We start from the raw sequence: 24,490 nt of genomic DNA, 5'->3' as shown, positions 1-24,490 counted from the left end.
TGGTTACAAACACAAAATCCCAAACATAGAGACAAATAAAATTAGTCCATTAGATTCATACCAAGCAATCTATGAAGACACCTAGAATACTATTTCCAGACCCTCCCACCAAATGGGTCACAGACACCTGTGATGACCAAGAATTCTATGTATTAAATTAGAAACCACTTTTAAGAGAGATGCTTCTTATTTGTCAAGAGAAGCTGAAATAATTTCTCACAAAAACCCCCACATTCTTTGAGATTTTTTTCTCCCCATAAATGGTCATCCTAATTGTATAGAATTTGGATAATATAAACAAAGCTATATGATTAGATAACATAAATAAATATAAACATGATGATTTGGATAATATAAACAAAGCTATTTAAACAAATGAGCTATATGATTGAGCAAAATTATATTTCAAGGTAAATGAAAATATGAAGCTTTGGGTGTAAACCATAGCTGTGATCAGTGATACAGATAGCATGAACTATTGGACTGAATGCTGGAAGTCAAGAAGCTATGGGTTCAAATCCTGCCTTAGATCTAGCTTGCTAGCTAGAATTATTTTAAGCCTGGTTCCCTCATTTGTAAGACTGGGGCAAAAGCAGATGCTTCACAGGGTTATTATGAAATAAAACATTTTATAAGTTTCAAAGGATTATATTCATGTAAGTGTGTAGTATAATGACTTCATTGATAACTAAAATATTTATTTTCTCCTTACCTTAACTCCAAATTCTATGTTCATTTCATATTTTAATCACATTCCTTGCTCTAAAAATAGCATTTGCTATTTGGGTATTGTATACGGTATCTCTCAATATATAATTGTCAACCTGCGTATACTTTGATTATTTTTTTCTTCAACGTCCAGGAATTTTTGCTGTAAAACTGGTCTATTGGGGAGTTTTTGAGGGGTTTGTATGAATCAGGTTTGAGTTCTTTTGTTAAGTAATACACATAATTTTAAAAAATAAATTAATAATCTGTGTTGGTTAAAGTTATTTTGCAAGGCACAATTTTTAATAGTAAAATGTTGCCTCCTTCTGGATGGGCTATGCCAAAGCATGATAGACTTAAGAAAGTCCCTTAGCATATGCTACTGGTGGAAGGTGGTGAATATATATGTTTATTTGTGTGTATATATCTTTACATACATATAATGTGTATATTGTTCTGTGTCTATATATATGTATATATATATATATGTATGTATGTATGTGTATATATATATTATAAATATTTTCTGATTAGAATCCAGGGACTACAAAAGATTTTCAAGTATCATCCAGTTTCTGTTTTTAAGTAACTTTGCATGTACAATATCCTTAGCAGGCCTCTTCAAAAAACATATTGATTTGGTGAGAAAAGTTAGGAAACTATTGTTATCCTTTCATCTAGTGATGCTGCTACTGGGAATGTGCCCCAATAGTGTCAAAGAAAAATAAGATTTCTAATATTTCCTAAAATATTCATAAAAGCCTTTTGGGGGGATAATGAAACCTGAAAACCAAATGGGTGGTCATCTATTGGGAAGTAGTTGAACAAATCAGAGTACAAGAATGCAATGGAATGTGATTACTGGGGTGGCTAGGTGGCGTAGTGGATAGAGTACGGGCCCTGGAGTCAGGAGTACCTGGGTTCAAATCCAGCCACAGACACTTAATAATGACCTAGCTGTGTGGCCTTGGGCAAGCCACTTAACCCCATTGCCTTGCAAAAATTAAATAATAATAATATAATTACCTTTAAGTGGTGAGAAATGTGAGAAATACAAAGAAACCTGGGAATCAATGCAAAGTAAGATGAACCCAATAGTCAAATAATTATAATAATCAAAATGATGGCAATGCTAGCACTCAGATTAATTGTGTTGCTCACTCTTGAGTCTAGTGGACAGATGAAGCACAATTTCCCTGGACTTAGAATCAGGAAGACATGAGTTCAAATTCAGCCTCAGGTCATTAGCAACTCTGTGATTCTGGACAAGTCAACCTCACTTCTTACAGTCTCAGTTTCCTCCTTTGGAAAATAGAAGTAATAACATTTGCTTCCCATGGCTGTTGTAAGGATCAAATGAGGTAAGACATTCAAAGAAAGGACTTTGCAAACTTTTAAGTGCTATGTAAATATTAGCTATGAGTGTTGTTATTGCCACCATTTTGATGATTATTATTTGAGCCAAGAGACTGCTGAGACATCCAGACCATCACCAATAGTCCTGTTTCCTATCAGATCAGTCCATGGGGGTGGCATGGGTATGGAAAAGACAAGTTAGGAGGATGTCTTGCATAGCCTATCCCTCACTACAATAAATATAATTGTAGAAGTCACATGACCATTAATTTGGTCAACATGGTCATCTTCAATATCAAAGGACAACTCTTTTTTTTTAACCTAGGGCAATGGGGTTGCCCAAGGTCACACAGCTGGGCAATTATTAAGTGTCTGAGGCCGCATTTGAACTCAGGTCCTCCTGACTCCAGGGCCAGTGCCCTATCCACTGTGCCCCTAACAACTCTCAATAATAATAATAATAATAATATATTGTTATTATTATTATCACTTCACAGGTTAGGATATTGCAAAAACAGTTCCCCACAGTCATTCTATTCTTTTTTAACAACTTCTCTTTATTACAAGAGAGAGTTCAATAGAAGCGGACGAAATAAAATGCATCCCTAATATTTTAATGCAACTTATTTGAATTTGAAAAGTATAAAAGCAATAGACAACCATCATTTTTAAAGGTGTGAGATAATGATATCATGAGATAATGATAAAACAGCCAATCTACAAGGGGATCAAGCACTTTTACATCATGTCTCCTAGTTAAGAGACTTTAACTTGTCATGAATTTGGGATTAAATACATACATCAAACCTAGAGAACTTAAAAAATGAATCAATGGTTTAAACACGAATTTGCCTGAAATGGCAGAGACTAGAGAGCATCTTTGATTGACAAAAAAACTAAATACAAATAATGGCTTTTTCCATTGCTTGATGACAAGCAGTTTTATTATAATAAAATCCTTTTGCCTAGTATTATAATTATCATTATTCTTGTCATGTTCATTACTGACAATATTGATCAATGGTATAATATTGTATTTAATGAAACAGGAATAATTATTTTCATAATGATAACAATATAATTTATTTTTATGATTTTAATTGATGGTTAATATTTCATTCTTCAAATAATTTTAAAATAAATTTTAATAGTAGCTAGTATTGATATGGCACTTTAAAGTTTACAAAATACTTTACAAATATCATTTCATTTTATCCCCCCAATAACCCTGGCAGGCAGGTGCTATTATTAGCATCATTTTACAGATGAAGAACTTTAGGGATACAGGTCTAGTGACTTTTCCCAGGGTCACACAGTTAGTATGCATCAGAGCTCCCATTTGAACTCAGGTCTTCCTGACCCTGAGCCCAACACTCTTCTTACTGTGCCACCTGACTTCAGTACTTTACATATAGTAGTGATTTGGAGCAACACAACCATTTAGGTAGGTTGGTTGAGTTAAGAAAACTGAGTCCAGAAGCTGTGTGATTTATCTAAAGTCATACAGTTAGTACATGATAGACTTGGAATTGGAAGTCAGACCTATAGATGTCAAATTCTGTGATCATTACATGTTCATTTGACAATCTTTTCTTCAGCATTCATGATAGACAAAGGGAAAATATCACAATAGAATACATCTCTACCACCAAGAAATTTCTCATCTAGTAAATCTCACAAAAATTAGATTTTATCTGAGCCCCTCAGAGTCTGGGAGACCTGTTATATGGGATAATACAGAAGCATCATTGGTGTTAGCCATTATTTAAGAGTCTTGGATTGAGGTGGCTAGGTGGCACAGTGGATAGAGCATCAGCCCTGGAGTCAGGAGTACCTGGGTTCAAATCTGGTCTCAGACACTTAGTAATTACTTAGCTGTGTGGCCCTGGGCAAGCCACTTAAAGCCATTACTGCCTTGCCAAAAAAAAAAAACCAACTAAAATAAAAGTCTTGGATTGCTGAGAGCCTAAGAGTCACCAGGGGTTAAAGGAGGGTCTTGAAACCTCATCTTCCTGTTCTAAGTAGTACTCCTTAGTCCTGCCATCACAGATGTCTATCAGAATTGTTAAAGGGGTGAAGTATTGACAGATAAGAGGGAGGAGAGTCTAGTCCTCTCTATGAATACAGATGTCTTTTTGTCTCTGAAAAATATTAGAAATATCCATCATTACCAAGTGCATTATAAGACAAAAGGAACTTTAATTTCCTTAAGAAAAACCTGAAGATGGGGGGGGGGGGGGTGGGGGACAATGGAAGGAGACAAGACACACTTTCTATCCACCCAATAAATAATTAAAAGCAGAATAGGTATCATCTGTCTGTGACAATGTGCATGCTGTATTCCTAGAGGAAGGGGGGGAAATGTGAGTTAATTCCTTTGAGTTTTTATTCTGCGAGTCCATCATTGACATTCTTGTGGTCCACTCCTATGGTCTATTGGGGCTAGATCCACAGAGGCCACTAGGTGGCAGACAATGCCAAGCAAAAGTAAAAAAAAACTTCTAAACTAATTTTTCATTAGATTATTCCAATCATCAATAAAACAAAATGTATTTTTCATTCATTGAATTGAAAAAGTTATTTTAAGATAACAATCATCAACTGACAAACTAAAATCAAAGCACTATTATTACTAATTAGATTATAATAGCTAATATGTATCAACATTCTGAACATTGTATATAAATAATAATTATATGAAACATAGACATGAGCATAGATAATTAATGTTGTATAATATGGACCCTATATACAATAGATAACATTATGTTATATGTGATAATATAGTATAATGTTATATGTGATCCTATATAATACATAGATACAAGTATTATTTCCTTTGATCCTCAAAAGTAGTAGTTAAGTGCTTTTATTATCCTTATTTTACAGATAAGGAAACTGAGGTACACTGATTAAGTGACTTGCCTAGGGTCACTAGCTAGTAAATGCATTAGTCAAATTTGAACTCAAGTCTTCCTGTCTCCAAGTTCAGCCTTTTGTGCCCTGTGCCACCCAGTTTCTGATTGTCCTATCAAATGATCCCACTTCATTTTAAAATTGTTCTTCAAACAAATCCTTGGCCCTTATTCTGCAGAACATTTCCACAGCCAACAAAACTATCCCCAGCTATTAAGAATCAGAAAAAAAAAGTCAGGACAAAGGAAAGACACAGGATTGGGCATTATTAAGTTGGAGGCCATCTCTAGTAAGCTTCCAAGCTGATTCATCCTGCTTCAAGAAACTCCAGAGTCTCAGAGTTAGAAATGCAAACAAAGCACATCCAGTCCAAAGCAAAATTGTACAAGAATTTCCCTTCTACCATAACAATTTAGCTATTAAGCCAGAAGGTATCTGATGATGAGAAATCTATTACCTCATAAGGCAGTCTGGTTCATTTTTGAATAGTTCTAGTTATTAAAAAGTTTCCCTATAGTAAGTCCAAATCTGCCTAAGTTAACATCAGAGAAGTAGTGTAGCATAATGGATATTGCTAGACAGAATGAAGAAATTCAAATCCTGCTTTCTAAGGGGTAAATAAACTTGGGAATATAAGTTCTCAATGAGCCTCAGTTTCCTTATCTGTAAAATGTTATAAAATAATTCTGGTAGTGTCTGATTCTCCATTCTGACATTTGAATGAAAAAAAAAGCATGTAAAACTCTTTGAAAATGTTAAAGACTGGGGTGGCTAGGTGGCGTAGTGGATAAAGCACGGGCCCTGGAGTCAGGAGTACCTGGGTTCAAATCCAGTCTCAGACACTTAATAATTACCTAGCTGTGTGGCCTTGGGCAAGCCACTTAACCCCATTTGCCTTGCAAAAATCCTAAAAAAAAAAAATGTTAAAGACTTTATAAATGTAAATTACTATTATTGTCATTAATACATCATAATTATTTTCATTATATTGGCTCATTTATACCATACCAAAGCAATTAATAGTTTTCCAGCTATTTAGTCCTGTCTTTATTTCTGTAAACAATTATTGATGGTTGTATTTGTAGGGTTCATGTGCAATATCTTGAAAGATAAACTCCTGTATATTTTATATACTTTATAATGTTTTTAATGACATCTCTTCTTACTGGGTTTTATTAATATAATACAGAAATGCTGATGACTGTTTTATATTTATTTTATATACTTTATATTTATATAAATATATATATTTATTTTAAATAATAACATATATATTTGTTGAAATTATTGTTTCAATTCCTTATGGGGTTTGTTAGAGTTCTTTGTGTACCCTTTATTTATTACATATCTGCAAAAAAGTGATCATTCTATTTCTTCTTTATCTATGGATATTCTCTCAACTTCTTTGTGTCTTTTTATTAAAGCTGGCATTTTTAGAACTACAGCAAAAAGAAATGGTCATCCTTGTTTCACCCCTGAATTGAATGGAAAGGATTCTGGTTTGTCTCTGTTACAAATAATAACAATAAACTTATTTATTCAATGTCACTGGATGAAACTACTAAAGAATTACTTTAAAGAACTAAAAATTAGGGGCGGCTAGGTGGCATAGTGGATAAAGCACCGGCCTTGGAGTCAGGAGTACCTGGGTTCAAATCTGGCCTTAGACACTTAATAATTACCTAGCTGCATGGCCTTGGGCAAGCCACTTAACCCCATCTGCCTTGCAAAAACCTAAAAAAAAAAAACCCTAAAAATTTATAATAACAAAATTCATGTGGTAGAAAAAAGTACAAATCTCAAAAGAAATGATAATAAAAGGGTCTAGAAGTGCCAAAACTCAAACTACATAGATTGATCATAAGTGACAAGGGAAGGGAGAGGGAGGAGGCAGAGGAAACAGAGTTGATGGCTAGGATAGAAAGGATGGAAATCTTGAGCAGGGGATTTCACTATATCTGTAGGTTAGGGGTGGGGAACCTTCTTTCTGCCAAGGGCCATTTGGATATTTATAACACTATTTTTGGACCATAGAAAATTATCGACTTAAAAATTATCCTGCTGTATTTGGTTAAACATTTAATTAATTCACCCCCCAAAAAATGTTCCTCAATTTATTGAATTTTGAGACCTGCCTGTGGTTGCCTTGGAAATATCAGACCAACTGATTTCATGGGTCTTCCATGGGAACAGGACATTCACCGCTCCTACTCTGAACTCTAAAATTTGTGCTGGAGTTAGAAAAAAAATTGATCATGATCTAATATTCATACTAGCACTGGGGGAAAGAATTTTGAAAGATTGATAAGAAATATAGGTAGGATCCCAGGAGCAATGAGAAACTCCTTAAAATGAAATTCTGAAGATACAAAAAGAAACAATTACAGTATGGGGGAATAGAAGTGTGAATAGACCATTGGATACACAGATAACTCATCAATCAATTTCACTTTTTTAAAAGATATATTTCTAAAAAGATGGACATCTACAAAAGACTAAATCCAAAAGAAAGGCACACTACTGTGAGGATGGTCTTTAAGGAGTGGGAATGTTCAGAAAGGGTTGAGACTGACAGAGAAGCTAGGAAAACAAAAAGGGAAGATTTCATTTAGCTTTGTTGGAGAAAGAAGGAAGATGGCGTCGAATTGTTGTTTCAGGCTGAAGGCAACAATGTTCATTGAAAACACAGAGAAGGAAAAACAGTTCAATTCTTCTGTGCTCTGACCAAGGAAAGTGACCTTTGGATAGGAAAGAACAGACTAAAAATGACTAATAGGAAGTTAAGGAGATTAGATAGCAGAGCTAGTGGGTCTTGATGAATTCAGATCACCAGACTCACTCACAATAAATCTTCAGGTTTCTGGGAGGAGCAATTTCTGATGGAGCAAATCTGCATTACTAACATCTCCCAGTAACCTTTTGGTGTCATTTCCCTTTTTATTAGTCCAATAAAGACTATCAACTTATTCTAAGGAAATTGTTTTTCAGTATTTGAAGGAAATGCCTAATTTCAATTACAGATTACTGAAAGTAAAGATGGAAATGAAGGCAAGTTCATGTCCCCCCTACTCCTGAAATCTATCCATGGACCCCAAGGGTTTCATAGACCCTGAGTTAAGAATTTCTGCCTTATAGAAAAGAATTAGAAATTAAGGGGTTGCCCATCAATTGGAGAAATGGTTAAATACTATTGTGGTATTCAAAATTTTGAAGGAAATAATTTCAGAGAATCTTGAAAAGACTTGAATAAACTGATGCAAAAATAGAAGACTCTATGGAATTATAACAATATGTAATGACAGATAATTTTAAAAGACTTAAGAACTCTGATTAAAATAATAAGTAAGCACAGTCCCTGGGGACTTTGATGAAAGATGCTATTACCCACCTCCATATGGACTCAAAAGACTGAAAGGAGGGGTGGCTAGGTGGCACAGTGGATAAAGCACCAGCCCTAGAGTCAGGAGTACCTGGGTTCAAATCCAGTCTCAGACACTTAATAATTACCTAGCTGTGTGGCCTTGGGCAAGCCACTTAACCCCATTTGCCTTGCAAAAACCTAAAAAAAAAAAAAAGACTGAAAGGGTAAATGTGTGTATGTGTTTAGTCTTTCCAGTCATACCTGACACTCCATGACCCCATTTGGGAGTTTTCTTGGCAAGGATACTGTAATGATTTGCCATTTCCTTCTACAATCCATTTTACAAATGAGAAAATGAGCCAGAGGGTTAAGTGAATTGCCCAGTCACATAGTGTCTGAGGCCAGATTTGAATTCAAATTCTCCTGACTCCAGACTTGGTGCTCTATCCACTGTACCATCCAGTTGCATACATACATATATAGAGAGATATATAGAATATATATCTAAATGGATTAAAAATATGTGTGTTAATATTTACATGTATAAATATAATCTGTAACTGTATATGATGCATACATGTGTGATTCATGGACATGCATGTATCTAATATACACATCACAGCTAATGTGGACATTTGTTTTGTGTGACTGCACATGTTTTATAACAAAGTTCGTTTTTCTTAATTTCTCAGTGAGGGGAGGAAGAGGTAGAAGGGAGCATTAAGAGTTGAAAATAAATTAAAATTGAATTTCAAAAAAAAAATCCCTGCCCACTGCACCACTAAGCAGCATATCATCCCTACATTTTAAACCATAATCCAGAACTCCAAGGTCAGCAATTAGAAACAATCTTACTCAATTATTTTCTTTCCAAATCTGCCTCTCTCTTCCAAATCCCCCAAGTTTAATTAGTAATAGTGAGGGGAAATAGCAACTGCTTCCCTAAAGCCTTTCCTATTTTTACCTCTGACTTTGCAATCCTAGGCAACACTTTCTAGGTTTTTCTGGAAGTTCCCACATGAATCACAGGAGTTGCAAGTTTTGACAAATCTCAGAAGATTTGTTTCATCCTGGATATGTAAACCATGAAGAAAGCCAAAAGCTCTATTGTTTATTTTAGACTAACAAACAGTCCCCTTGGTAATCCCTCAACAGGGAGTAATCAACCACAGTGGGATCTTGTATTCTTTAGACTTTCCTATTTGTGTGATGGTGAAGATGTGATCTTCTACATATATATGTAAATATACACATATATGTAAATATACACATACATATATTTTATAATATATACCTTTATGTGTGTATACAAATTCAAATGCACTTTCATCTTCATCAAGGATATATTTGATATACACACAAATAATTCTCATAAATTTTTATTGCAATGAAAATATTGGTTTATGGGTTGGTTACTTGCTCAACCCAATCATCTATTTTTGTTGTTAATAATGATTTTTCCCAGTTACTTTGATATCTTCTGTCTTTCAGATGCTCATACTTCTATCTGGTCCTCCTCACTGTGCTATTGTTTGTCCTTAATCTCAAAGAGGAGCAAGCTAATTGCACAGCCATCCCTCACTTAAATCCAAAGTCACAAGCCTCAAAAGTTATTTGAATCCAGTGGCCAGATATGGATCAAGATGACTAAGATCTTTAATGGGTCTCAGTTTGACTGAGGCAATGCCTATCAGTGATTTAGAATAGATAAGAAAGAAATGAAGCAAAGAATGACCTCTTTTACCTAGTCAAAAAAAAATTAGCCTGGGAGAGGTAGACCCTCAGGATTTCTAGTCAAAACAGAAATATTGCTATTTACATTCACTTTGAGCCAATCAGGGTCCAAATAATGACCAAGTGAGTTTGGCAAAATCATTGAGAACCAATAATTTGGGTCTAAGGCATGATCTTAAGAAAGAAATCTAGTAGGTAAAACCCCCAATTTTACTTGCATGTCATGGCATCATCATCCTGATGTCATGGTCCTCTTCCAGAATGAAGAATAGACAATTCTGAGAGTTAATAGAAGCTTCCCCATTGCTGGCTAGTTGGACATCATAGCTGGTCTTCCTTCCTTCCTTCCTCTTCGGTGTCTGTGTCTATGTCTCTTTCCTTTCCTTTCCCTTCTAATCACAACTTTACCAGAGTGCTCTGCCCAAAGGAATGTAAATGTTACAGACATGGTAGTAGGTTCTCCAGTGCAATGGCAGGGGAGTATAAGCTCTGATACATAGAACCATGTTAGAGAGATTCTGAGAGTGATCCTACCAATAGACAGTCTGCTATGTAAGGACCAAATTTCATAGCATCTATAAATGTTATTATAAGAATGTCAGGGGGCAGCTAGGTAGGTGGCATAGTGAATAGAATGAGTTCAAATTTGGATTCAGACAATTGATAATTACCTAGCTGTGTGACCTTGGACAAGTCATTTAACCCCATTGCCTTGGTGTGTGTGTGGGGGGAAGAATGTTAGCAAATTCAAGTTTGTTGGGAATCTAAAAACTGTATGATTCTGAGTGTTCTCTGTCTCCTTCCCTACCTGATACCCTCACTTAGAAGTACTGAAGATAGGTAAATGAAAGCTGGTGCCTAGACTGGTGCCTGAAGGAGGGGACTTGCAAAGACCACTGTAGAATTTGTTTATTAGTGAAGAAATCAGAGATCTCTGATGCAGGAGTGTAAGAAAAACTATAAATTTTAATTAATTGATTGCTGCAAAGAATTATGAGTAAATTCAGAGTTCTTTAAAGAAGCAGCAAGGTAAAGAAAGTGAACATTTTTAAGAAGATAGTAAAGAAAAGAAAGAGGGATGGCAGTTGCAAGTGTGGCTTCACAGTTGAACTGGGGAAACAACAGGACAGTCAGGCCATTGTGGGGGGAGGGGGGAAGAAGATAGGAACAGCTGCAAGGTTGCAAGTAGGTGGAGATAAACAACCTGTAAGAGATGGGCTAGAGCTTTGAAGAAAGCCTAGCCCACCATCTGTGCTGGGAGGGGCCGGGGGAGGGTTCGGGGAGTGGCCAACACCTTAATATGACTGAGGTCGGGCATACACCTTGAAGTGTGGTACAAGTGATTTGTGCAGGAAGGGTAAGGGAGGTGGGGGACAGTTTGAGGTTGTTCCCAACATCTCAGTGGATTTGCATCTCAGAAGGGGTTGAGGTGCTGGATAACAATGGGAAGGAAATGAGAGGCCCGCAGGATATGCCAGGGAGTACAAACATTTCTCTTAATACTTTTTTCTTCATCAGTACAAGAAGTCACCCAGATCTCAGGGATCATTTTCTTATTTTGAGAAGGCAAAGAAGATTGAGCTAGACTGATTTCAGGAAATTACAGAATACATTCATCAACCAGAAGCTTTCCAAAACAGCACAGGCTCAACATTTTAATTATGATGCTACATATTACCACTTCTAAAGAGCTAAACATGAATATCAAACAAAGGGAATGGAAAGGCACATGGTTGGGATGAGCAAGTTGCCACATATATAACCATAAGATACTCCAATGAAGAAAAGAATTAAAATGTGACTGAAATAAAGTAATCAAATGAAAAAGATGAGTAATGAGAGGCAAAGAAACAGAAGACTACTTCTGTACCCAGGTGGTGTCAGATAAAAGCAAGGAAGGCCTCTTGTTACCTGAAAGCAGAACAGCAATGGTTTATTGAGTGATGAAATCACCATTTCTCTGACTCAGGGAGGCAAAAAAGACTTAGATTTTAATTCACAGGTTGCATTAGGTTCTTTGGAGAAGCAGTAAGATTGGAAGCTTCAGTATTGATGTGAGCTAAAGGCAAAGAGAGACATAAAGGACAAAAGCTGAGGGCAAGAAGGAATTAAAGGGAAGTCAGGAAACCGCTGATCTCTAATAAGGGAAATCAAGTTTAGGTACTTTAAGGTGGTTAAGAGATGGCTGGGGTCTCCCCATAGCAAAGAGGATAGTCAAGTTAAAGAGGGTGAATTTCTTTTTGGGGTGGGCGGTTTGCAAGGCAAATGGGGTTAAATGGCTTACCCAAGGCCACACAGCTAGGTAATTATTAAGTGTTGGAGGTCAGATTTGAACTCAGATACTCCTGACTCCAGGGCCACTGCTCCATCTACTGCACCACCTAGCCACCCATTTCTAAGGAAAGAATCAAGTTAAACAAAGGTATAGACATCTGGAGAGAGCAGGAAAATCAGTTAAGTAAGGAAAACAAGGGATCTACATGGATCCCAGTCATGTAGAGCTAAGACCCCATGGGTCCAGCAACATGGCCCCCAAGCATGTAGATCCATTTTAGAGGGGGAAAAAAGAAAAGGGGAAGGAGCAGCCTGGGAAGCCACATAGCAAGGAACTCAAATAAGAAGTGATGACTCCTTTAAGTACATTTTCTGTGCTAGGAGGAGCAAGGACAGTGCTTAAGGAGTAGTTTCACACCTGGTATGGGTATGGTTTTCCATTGAGCATCACCTCGGAGCAGTCCTAGTGGAGTGGCTAAAACCTGAGAAAGGCAGCAATCATTAGTATTACCTGAAGTGATTTGGGAAATGAGATTCACAAAGGTCCAACACAGAATAAAGAACATTCCCACAGCACAGGGGAAAAAACCCACAAGAGGTATTTTCCAATAAAAAAAAGGGATGAAAATATTTCTCTCTGTGCCCCTAGTCCTCCTGCTTCACTCAAACATGTTCCGTCCATTTATACCAAATTTTTGAGAGGACACAAACAAAAGTCACACAGAATGAATGGGTATGGATGATGTGTGACCTGAATTCATCTTCTTTTGTCCCCAAAATACACTCCTGACTCTCTGGACTTTCTTTACCATACATTAGAAATCTTTGTTCATCCCTTAAGTTCACACATTGGAAGTAGCCTCTGTCCTGCAGCCTCTCCTCCAACACACCTTAGTTCCTTCTGAAACTTCCATTTTGATGAAGGATCCAGGCCAACTGTCCTTCATTCATTTCCAGTTAAATGCCTTGGACTTTACCAAAGACCTCCCGCCATTTTTCAGCTCTCTTTGAAGCATTGTCTCATCCATTTAAAATGTAAATTCCTTAAGAACAAGGACTATCTTTCCTCTCCATATTCTCAGCACCTAAGGAAGCTCCTGAAAGTTAGGATGGGCTTTAAAATATATATTGGCATAACTTGTGTCATTGGAGGCAACTCTCAATTCAGTGAGATCACAAATTTATTTGAGAATTAACCCAGTAAGGAGTACTGTCAATATAAGCCCTTTGTCTAATAATCAATGAATTAACATACAATTTTAAGAACTGAACAACATCTTAATAATATTCCCGAAGTAAAATCACAATTCAGAAGTAGTTACAGTTAGGGGTAAAAATGACTCTTATAATCTCATTGGTCAGATAAACTGGTTTCATTATGTACAAGTTTATCCTATCCCACATAGAACACCTGATCTTAAGGACTTCTGCTAAGTCCAGAAGACTCTCTTATCTTTGGAAGCTAGGCTAAGGGACCCACCCAATGGGCTGGGCACATTCCTCACTTTCCAGATAAATATAGCATTCTGGTTCTTTGTAGCTTTGGTCTGAGATCAAACTTCTATATTTAGAACTTTAGAAATAAAGTGTCAATGAGCCTGCTTGTTCCCAAATTACTTGGCTTAATTTTTAAATCCCTTAGTCTCTAAACTTTAAAGTGCTAGGTAATTATTAAGTGTTTGAGACCAGATTTGAACCCAGGTACTCCTGACTCCAAGGCTGGTGCTTTATCCACTATGCCACCTAGCCGCCCCTCTAAAGTTTTAAACTTAAGACTTCTACATAGTTTCAGCATACAGTTTAACATTCATTCAGAATTTTGTTCTTTATATACTGAGAATCTTCCATTTATCATATGGATTAGCAAACTAACAAAAGGTCAGGCCAGTCTACATTCACAATTTTTTTTTTAGATTTTTCAAGGCAATGGGGTTAAGTGGCTTGCCCAAGGCCACATGGCTAGGCAATTAAATGTCTGAGGTTGGATTTGAACCCAGGCACTCCTGACTCCAAGGCCGATGCTCTATCCACTTCACCACCTAGCCGCCCCCCTACGTTCACAAATTTTTGAGGGTCCATAAGAACCAAGTGAAATGAAAGTGGCCTCTGGAAAAGGCCTGTTAATTATCCAGAGGGCCTCATAAGACCTCATGTTAACACAAAAAAATGCATTTGTGAGACCTAAGCTTTTGAGAAATTATGCTTAATGAATTAGTCTAGTTCTCATTTGGACAGGATTTGTCTCACTTACTTGAATTTCTGATTATCTTCCTCTGGTTCTGGATAAGCCCTGAAGCCCATGTGGATAGAGTTGGGATCCTAGTGGAGAGACACACATGTGAAGTTCTACTTTCATACAGATATTCTTCAAGTCCTTTTAAAATATTGGACAAGCAATTAGTTTTATAGTTATTAACTTGTACCCTCCATAGTGACTGTGTATCCCTTCCCTCCCCATCTCCATATCCAAGCTATGAGAAAGGTCAATGAACTTTTAGTATAAGTACCTTGCCTTCCCAGGCAAGTATAGACCAGGTAAATGTAATGCCTTGTTCAAAGAGCATCAAGGAGGGCAGTGTCTATAACCTCCTAGAGTTTGACTTTATTAAAAGACAAAGTTAAGTAAAGGTAAACATATGTGTTTATTGTTCAACTAGGCCTGCAATCATTCATGAAAGGAAGCTCAGTGAAACAGAACTCAGAGGCTTTCTGAGGGAACATAGTTATACAGAAGGCCAGGTCTTTAGTATGTGGAATTTTAGGGTACTTGTCCAGGATGTGTTTTGAGACATGGCCATTTAGAGTGGAAGGGTCATTATCAATAATTTCATTAATTCATGAAAAGTGCCCCCCCCCCCAGACCTTATTAGTTATGCTAAAAGACCTCACAGAAGCATAGAAATTCTGCCCCTTCCAAGCAGGAGGTACTACCCAGATGAGATTTTAAGAGTCAAATAGTCTCACCTTTGTTTAAATTGACATTTTTTACATTCAATTTTGTATCTCTTCTTTTTTTATAAGCAGTGGGGTTAGGTGACTTGCTCAAGGTCACACTGCTAGTTAATTATTTTGTGTCTAAGATCAGATTTGAACTCAGGACCTCCTGACTCCAAGGCTAGTGCTCTATCCATTGTGTCACCTAGCTGGCCCAATTTTGTTCTTCTTAAAGACAAGGTTTTACAATTGCTGATTTGTTCTGATTACCAAGAGACCCTCTTGGTATCTATGTGAAAGGTGACTTCACCAACCAATTCCTTGATTCTATTCTAAAAGGCCAAGCTGAATAAATCAAATATACATGTGTGTATGTATGTATGGGTATATACACACACATAGTATATTTTTAAAAGATATAATTCATTGTTCACATGTCACTTCACCAAGTATATATGTAGAGTTGGAAAAATAATGTTTAAGAAGTTAGGTGGGTGGAGATTAGGTGGCACGTGGATAGAGCACCAGCCCTGGAGTCAGGAGTACCTGAGTTCAGTCAGGCCTCTGACACGTAATAATTACCTAGCTGTGGGGCCTTGGGCAAGCCACTTAACCCCACTGCCTTGCAAAAAAAAAAAAAAAGTTAGGAAGGGACCAAGTTCCATGAAAGAATGGAAGGCCTTCAAGAAGAAAATTCTAACTCACAGAAGAGTTAGGAGATCAATGAACATTTCAATAAATATGAGGCTTATACTTTCAGGGGAAGGCTGGAATGAGGAAGCATCATCTTGTGCTCCAAGGTTTATGAATGTGAATCCACAGGTGACTTCAGGGAAAGGTCAACTAGAACTGGTTGGAGGAAGAAGAGGTGTCTGGTGAGTCATTCCTAAGGAGTGTCTGAAAGAGTGTTGTCACCTGTACTAAGAGTAGCCTAGGAAAGCTTTCTCCTTGGGGCAGGTATCCAGGTTGTGTCAGAGACACTCCTGAAATGAGTCAGGCCTACAAACTCTGTGTCACTTCTGATTATTCATATGCATACCAGGGGGAGTGCCCAAGAATCTAGAGAGGATCTCCCAGTTGGACCAAGTCAGTGAGCTGGCCATCCAGCTGCATACACACACAAAGCTTGATTCCATTTGTTTGTTTTTTCCTCTGGGGATTATTACTAAGGTCCAGGTCATTTGAGTGTAATAGCTCTCCATTCAGGACTTTCTACTGGACATCCTAAATGAGTGTGATAAACACAAAAAATATATATCTGTAGTGTAGCTATCAAGGAATTTTGTTTAAATAGAAATATTAGGGAAATATTCAACCAGCATTTCCTGTAATATTAAGGAACTATTATCTGTGCTTGTCTGGCATTTTTTGTGGGCCTCTGACTTCCCCATTTTTAAGCCTCATCTGAAATGTAAATTTACTGAAAAGAACCTCAGTCCCTTCCCTCTACTCTTTCACCAATCTAGCACATATCCCCAAGTATATGCCTGAGTTCAGTCACATTCAGGTGGGTCACTCCTTGACCCCTCCCCCGACTTCTCTGGGCACAGGAGATGGCTTAGGTTCCCCATAAAAGCTTGCCCCTTCTCTGCTGAGATGCTGGATCTTTGCCATGAGACTATTCTAAACTTTCTTCTTTTCACCTTCCCCTTTTCCCCCTTCTTAACTGTCTTTGATATTCTCACCAGCCCAACTTGTAACTGTTACCTTCTTTGCTTACCTTCTTCACTATCTTTATCAAAACTCACTTTCTTTACCTTGCTACTTTCTTAAAGAACTCTGTGAAGTAGTTTAACTTTTTGCAGTAATTTGTGGATTAATATTTGATTTTTCTTAAGCTCTTGAGTCAGAGAGCCTTATGATTTCTTCATTGATAAATGAACCCCCATCAATTCTTGTATCTTCCCCCAAGCAATTTGCTCATCTTCATTTTGAGCCTCACAACAAAACTGAGAGGTAAGGATGATGAATATTACTCTTGTTGAGTCATTTTTTTCAAATGTGTCTGATTCTGTGTGATCCCATTTGAGGTTTTCTTGGCAAAAATTCAGGAGTAGTTTACCTTTTCCAGCTCATTTTTATAGATGAGGGAACTGAGGTAAACTCAGGAAACTGATTTGCCCAGGATCATACAGCTAGTAAATGTCTGAGGCCAGACTTGAATTTAGGAAGATGAATCTTCCTGACTCCAGGTCTGGCACTCTATCCACTATACTACCTAGCCACCTATTCTGGGTTTTACTTTCCTCATTTTACAAATAAGGGTCTCAGTTTGTCTGAGACAAAGCCCATTTGGTGATTGAGGGTTAGGCAAGAATTGAAATGAAAGATGACCTAGTTTGTTAACACAAAAGACTTAATCTGGCTGGGGAAGACCCTCAGACTGGTTAGAACCAGAAAACAATTGCTATTTATACTCACTCTGAGTCATCAGAACCCAAACAATGGGCTCCAGAGATAGGCCTGAACAGGGACCTCTTAGTAGCCATTCAGTGAAAGTCAGAATAACTTGTGTTTAAAGGTATAGTCAAATATCTTCATTTGAATCCCAATGGGCCTTTTCAAAGTCTATTTTTCATTGCAAGAAATCATAAATGAGAACTGCACAAGACAAAGAATTTATTGTCCCAAGTTTTTGAAGAAAATGATAAAATAAATATGAATTTTTAAAAATCTTGCCCCAGGGCTTTCTTGCCTGTTCACTTATAATAATAAATTAACATTTATAAAACACTTTAAAGTTTGAAAAACACTACAGGGTGGGGCACCTAGGTGACTCAGTGGATAGAGTATCATTTCTAATGTCAAGAGCACCTGAGTTCAAATGTGACATCAGAGATTGGTACTTACTAGCTGTGTGAATCTAGGCAAGTCACTTAACCGCAGGGGCATAGCAAAAAAAAAAAAAAAGAAAGAAAGAAAAGAAAAAAGAAAAACACTTACTTTACAAAGATTATATCATTTAAGATTATATCATTACCTTGTGGGGTAATGCTATTGCCATTATTTTGATTTTAAAGTTGAAGAAACTGAAGTACACTGAGATTAAGTGATTTGTCCAATATCACACAGCTAGTCAGTAGCTAAAGGCAGATCTGAAATCAGTCTACCTAAATTCAGACCCAGTGGTCTATACACTATACCAGGAGAGGGAACCTTTTTGATGCCCAAGTCTATTTGCATATTTATAGAATCATTCACCTGCTATATTTGATCAAACATTTAATTAATGAATTCACCCCTAAAAAGCTCCTAGATTTACAGAATTTTAAGTTCCCTTGCAATTGGTGGTGGTACCAGACCAGATTACCCCCAGGAGAGACATTCTTCTGCCCCTGCATCTAAGCTACCTTTTTTTTGTTTTTTTTTTCACCACAATGGAGTTAAATGGCTTGCCCAAGGCCACACAGCTAGCTAATTATTAAGTGTTTGAGGCTGGATTTGAACTCTAGTACTCCTGACTCCAGAGCTGGTGCTCTATTTGTGCCACCTAGCCACCCTAGCTACCTCTTTTAATCCAGGATTTACACCCATTTTGATCAGGCAATAATTTTGCTGTCTAAGCATTTTTTTAGATATGCCAGGTTATTAGAGAAAGGTACCTTCCTAGCCAATCCCAAAACAACTCATATAACCACTATTGACAATTATCCTTACTGTGTTGAAAATTAGAGAGAGAGCAAAGTCATCTTCTAGCCTTTCTTCCTAGCAGATCCAAATTCCTTTCAACTGGTGAAATTTATTCAAGCAAATGAATACATATAAAGGAAAGAGCACTGGCTTGGAGGCAGAAGCCCTGTTTCAGACATTTGGGACATGTACTAGACATGAGACCTAATTCAAATCAGTACTCTTGACCTCAATTCCTAATATGTTAAAAATCCCTGCCAGCATCACATTAGTTTATCTTTATACTGCCCCACCAAAATTTAGGCCAGAACCTCCTTTGATTCCTTCTTCTATTCAACTAGCTTCCTGGAAAAACTCTATGGACAGTCATCAGGACACTGACTGCCAAGTCCTATGACCTTTAACACAGGCAAACCCAAAAGAATAAAGACTCAGAAAGAATTGTTAAAAATCAGTTTTCCTTGACCTTGTGAAATGAAGTTAGTATTGTCCAGTTTTTTTGGTATATTTCTATGACTAAAAATTTAAGTATCTTAAATTCTCCAGTTCATTGCATAACTCATTTCCTGGGGAACCACATAGTAATGTTTTGTCCTTTTTTGAAGAAGACCAAGATATCATGGGGAGTGATGTTATGATAAGCCTTTGAAGTGGATTTGAGTGGGGGGGGTGTACTAAGTCACCAGACTGACTTTCTCTTCCAGATAGGAATCAGGACAACTGAAGATGACCCTTGATGCAAGGCATCAGGGTTAAGTGATTCGCCCAAGGTCACACAGCTAGTGAGAGTCAAATGTCTGAGGTCACATTCGAAATCCCATCTCCTGACCCCGAAGTCAGTGCTCAATCCACTGTGCCACCTAGTGAACTACGTAACACAGAGAAGGAAGGCCCCTAGGAAAACAGTCTTTTCAAAACCACCTTGCTTCACTGAAGAGGTCTTACTTGCTTCTCTTGCTTAACCACATTCCAGCCAATTTTATAAGAATAATAAGGGCAATTTAAGGATAAATGGCTCTCTGTGGGTTTTCCCTGCTTTCCAATGGAATCTATAAGTACCTTCAAACATCTGAGAAATGTCCTTGAATAGGACTTTTGGATGCAGCTCCACCCCCCTGCTCAACAGCTCTGCTTTTCTAAACCTAATCTTACCACCAAGTGGTCTACTGAAATATTCCAATAATTTCCCACTAGCAGACAAGTCTAATTGGCTGGAATTGTTTTTCTTATTTTCATTTAAATCTTTCTCCTAGAAATTCCTTTCCATTGCTAGAACAAGTTTTTCCCTCTGGGATCAAGGCAAACAAATTTGTCATTCCCTAATTGTCTATCTAGCTTTCACCCTCTAAGTCATGGAATCATAGAAGGGGAAAACTGGAGGGAGGTTCAGTGGCTATTTTGTCCCACCTGTTAGCAACAGGAATTCCCATTATCATACATCTGACAGGGCAGTTCTCACTGTATACATGTTTTCTCCTGCCATCCCATCTAAAATGACCTGTCTTGTTTATATCTTTTTGGGGCCAAGTAAAATAATTTTAATCCTCCTTCCATCCAAATGGCATCTCCTCAAATCTTTGAACATGTCCTCCACCCCCTGTTCCTTCAAGCATTCATCATGCCACAGACTCAAGGACCCTTCCACGTTCTTGTTCCCTTCCCCCGGACACTCTGCAGTTCATCAATGTATCTCTTTAACAGTGGTCCCTAGAATTCTTCATGCCATCTGGGTGAAACAGTCCTCTCTTAATGGGAACTCAGACAGCAAACTCATCACACTGCAAACTCATCACACTGCAAACTCATCACACTGCAAACTCATCACACTGCAAACTCACGCAAAAAAATTTCTCAGATCATTTTCAGATAAATGGTCATTCACAAATTCTCTAAGTATAAGACTAATAATTTTCCCTATTGAATTTTTATCATATTTGACTTAGCTCAATCCTCTAACACAGGGGATTACCTAAAGTCCATGAACTTGTTCTTTAAAAAATATTTTAATATTTATATTTTAACAGTTTCCTTTGAAAACCTATTTTTTTATTTTGTACATTTAAAAGTATAATTCTTTGAAGAGGTCCACAGATTTCATCTCACTGCCTAAGGAGTTTGAGATGGAAGGAAGGAAGGGCGGGGGTGAGGGAGGGAGGAAGGAGGATGGATTTACTATGTTTCAGGAACCAAAGAAAAGACTGTCTCTGTCCAAAAGGAGATACTATTCTAATGGGAGAAGACAATATACAAAAAAGGCGTTGAAAAGTGGGCTCAGAATGTTAAGGCACAGTTGTGGGTTCTGAGAAGTCAGGAACAGGCCTAGAAAATGAAGGGAGATTAGTCTGGGCCTCACCACAAAAAGGTATGCTCCAGGAGGACTCAACAATGGGAGAATTTGGGGGGGGGGGGTGTCTGGAAGAGGGATGAGTAGTTTGCAACAGTGGTTGGATATTTCAGAGTAAGAAGGCCTCCTGTAATAAAGAAAATTTTAGGATCATATGGTAGAAGAGGTATGGTTTTTGAATTCCAGAAAGTTCAGAACAAGGTTAAGAGAGAGGTTGAAGAGGCAGCTAGGTGGTGCAGTGGATAGAGCACTGGCCCTGGAGTTAGGAAGACCTAAATTCAAATACTGCCTCAGATACTTAATGCTTACTTAGCTATGTGACCTTGGGCAAGTCACTTAACCCCATTGCTTCACAAAAATAAAAACATAAAAAGACAGAGAGAGAGAGAGAGAGAGAGAGAGAGAGAGAGAGATTGATTGAGATTGAGAAACCTTTCTTGGCCAAGCCTGTAAAGGTCAGTTTGGAGTCTTTGGATACTACTCTTTTCTGGGTGAGATCTCTCCAGTTTCTTTAAACAATCCTGTAATAAATCTTCACGTCTTCACTTTTCAAATGTTCCTGATTTTGAGTTCCTTCTTTTAGATGCTCTCCTTTAAACCTTCTTCCTGGAGTGTGGCAACCAGAATTGAGCAAAATGTTCCCAATGTGGTCTGACCAGACAGCAGTCAGTCCTAGTCATTCTGGACCCTTTGACTTCTCAAAACCAAGCTAATTAGCTGTTCCGTTGATTCATAATGAGTTCATAATTCCTCTGACCCTCCCATGACATAGAAAGGCACTTACTGAGCATCAACACTAAACAACCACTCTTTTGGTCCATTTCTCCTACAGAAAGGATGCCCTTCCATCAGTGGATAAGGAGACAACTTATGAAAATTCTTTTTTTTAAAGGTAGCAATGAGTAACTAGGTGGTTCAATAGATAAAGCACTAGGCCTAGAGTCAGGAAGACTCATCTTCCTGAGTTTATATCTGCCATCGTACACCAGCTCTGTGACCTTGGGCAAGTCACTGAAGTCAGTTTCCCTAAATTTCCTCATCTCTAAAATGAGCAGGAAAAGGAAATGGCAAGCCACTCCAATATCTTTGCCAAGAACATCCCAAATAGGGTCATGGAGAGTTGGATATGATTAAACAACAACTTCAATTACAATGCATCCCACAATCCCCCAACCCCTAGAATTCAGGAGAATCTGTAGATCACCAAATGCGGTACCATTTTATAGAAGAAAGACACTGAGGCTACAAGAAGTCAAATCACTTTGCCCATGGTCACAAGAAATAAATGGTAGAAGTAATCAGTTCCAAATCTTCAGTTTTCCCCATCTCCCTATCTCTTTGGATATGGATGAGGTTGTACATTCTTTTCCTTACCATCAACAGATCCACTTCATTTGGTCTATTACTTATGCTCTGAACAGACATCTGAGTCCTATGGAGGTTTTTCTTATTGGACATGATCTCCTGTGAATAACCAGGCATTTTTGTCAATGCTTCTTCCTGTTATAACTATTACTCTCTGTGGCTTTTGTCTTAATTGTAAATAGGCAACATTTGAATGATTAGCTCCTTGCTTTTCTAACTATCCCTCAAGGAAGTGTAATAGAGTAGAGCACTAGATTTCAAATTTAGAAGATTTGGGTTTGAATTCCACTTTAGATACTAAGAGCATGACCCTGGAAACTCACTGAACCAACATCTTAACTTGCTCATCTGTAAAATGAACTATTTGGCCTATAAGGCCTTTTTTTTACCCAAAATTCATCATCTTATCATGATTCTTCTCCTCCCTTCCCTTTCCTTGCCAATAATAGGTGCTGCTTCCTTTCTTCTGCCAAGCTAAAAGGACTTGTGAAAAGTTTGCTATTTTTATTTTCTCCATAGATTCAAAGGTTATGAGAACTAAGAAGAAAGAACTGTAAGGAGAATCTGTCCACAGAATCAGTTAGAACTGGAAGGAAGCTTAGAGCCTGTCAACCACAAACCCTCCATCTTACAGATGAAAAGACTGTGCCCCAGAAGTCCAGAGGTAGCAGTCCAACTGAATTTTTCCGACTCATAATCTAGCTCTCCCTTCCACATAACACTGCCCAACTCTTTCCTCTCACAGATCATCTATTTTTCTCCATTATTTTTTACATGGGTGAAAAATATGGCCAATGTGCTTATTTTGTGTCAGTGGGAATTGCCTTAATATTTGCTTGTTTTTTTCCTTTGGTTTAGTTATAGTTACCAAGTTGAAAAAAGTCAATGTTTCCTTAGAATGTTTGTCTCTATCGGTGGTTACAAAGTTTAGAAATTGGAACTGTTTTTTCCTCTCGTCTTCTGAATTTTTGCTGGTGTTGCTAGGTTGGCATTTTTAAAAGAAAGTGTCTCAGAGAAGATCAACCGTGATAAGAAGCACTTTTTTGCAAAATCTGTAGCACTTGCCTCACAGTAGTGTGGACATTCTCAGCCGGGGCTTGGGGGGTCTAAGACGGGCCTGTGCTTTCATCTGCACAGAGGACACGGTCCACCAAAGCAGCCCGAGGCGTCGGAGGGTCCAGAAAACGGCCCTGGCCCACTAGGGTCACAGCGGCAGTGGGTCTCCGGAGCAGAATGTAAGCCGGGCCTTCCCGTCCTGCTTTGCGGATGTGGGAGATACATTGTGGCGCCGGGCCCGGCGGGGATACAATGTGTACCGCGCGGCTCCGGCCCCCGCGCCTCGGGCCGGGCCTGGCAGGGCCCGGACTGGCAGGGCCCGGAAGTAGTTCCGGCTCCAGGCTCCACGGCGACACACTGTGGCCTTCGGGGGGCGCGGCCGGGCCAAGGACAAGGCCACGGGGACAGCGCTGGGGGAGGGGAGGAGGGGGCAGCGCCTTCCTCGGTTTCCCCACCTGTTAGAGGCCCAGGCTCCCTCTGGTGCCCGGGGGGGGGGGCAGGAGGGTGACGTCATCCCGGACGTCTGTCCGAGGCTCGGGCCGCGGCCCCGGTGGGGGAGGGGCTGGCCGGGCCTTTCTTTAGCCCGGCGGGAAGCGCGGCCCCTCCCCCTTCCCCAGGGGCACCGGAAGGCGGGCCCGGGGCCCTCGGACCCCACTCTCGGTTCCCACGGCCGAGCATTCCACACGCGGCCCGCCCTCTGTGACCCGGGTCCCGCCCCGCCCGGGCCCGAGAGGCCGGTTCTGCTCGCTGCGTCACGCGCGGCTGCAAGAAAGCGCGAGGCCGCGGGCGCGGCGAGCGGGAAGCGGGGGCGG

At 38.7% G+C, this 24,490-nt stretch overlaps 1 long non-coding RNA gene across 2 annotated transcripts in view; it reads right to left on the bottom strand.

Moving 5' to 3' along the window:
• The window catches only part of LOC141490668 (uncharacterized), a 127,842-nt gene that overhangs the window by 99,949 nt on the left and 3,403 nt on the right, over positions 1 to 24,490 (bottom strand). The window contains exons 1-2 of one of the 2 annotated variants that reach the window (XR_012469303.1): positions 23,688 to 24,456; positions 14,601 to 14,668 (exon numbers count right to left, since the gene is read on the bottom strand). This is a non-coding gene — a long non-coding RNA (uncharacterized LOC141490668). Of the gene's footprint in view, positions 1 to 14,600; positions 14,669 to 23,687; positions 24,457 to 24,490 lie in introns of those variants that run through there. The other variant, XR_012469304.1, reaches the window with a different exon arrangement.

This window comes from Macrotis lagotis, chromosome 6 (assembly GCF_037893015.1).
Source record: "Macrotis lagotis isolate mMagLag1 chromosome 6, bilby.v1.9.chrom.fasta, whole genome shotgun sequence".
Classification (NCBI taxonomy): Eukaryota; Metazoa; Chordata; class Mammalia; order Peramelemorphia; family Peramelidae; genus Macrotis; species Macrotis lagotis.
This window is presented reverse-complemented; position numbering and strand designations above follow the sequence as displayed.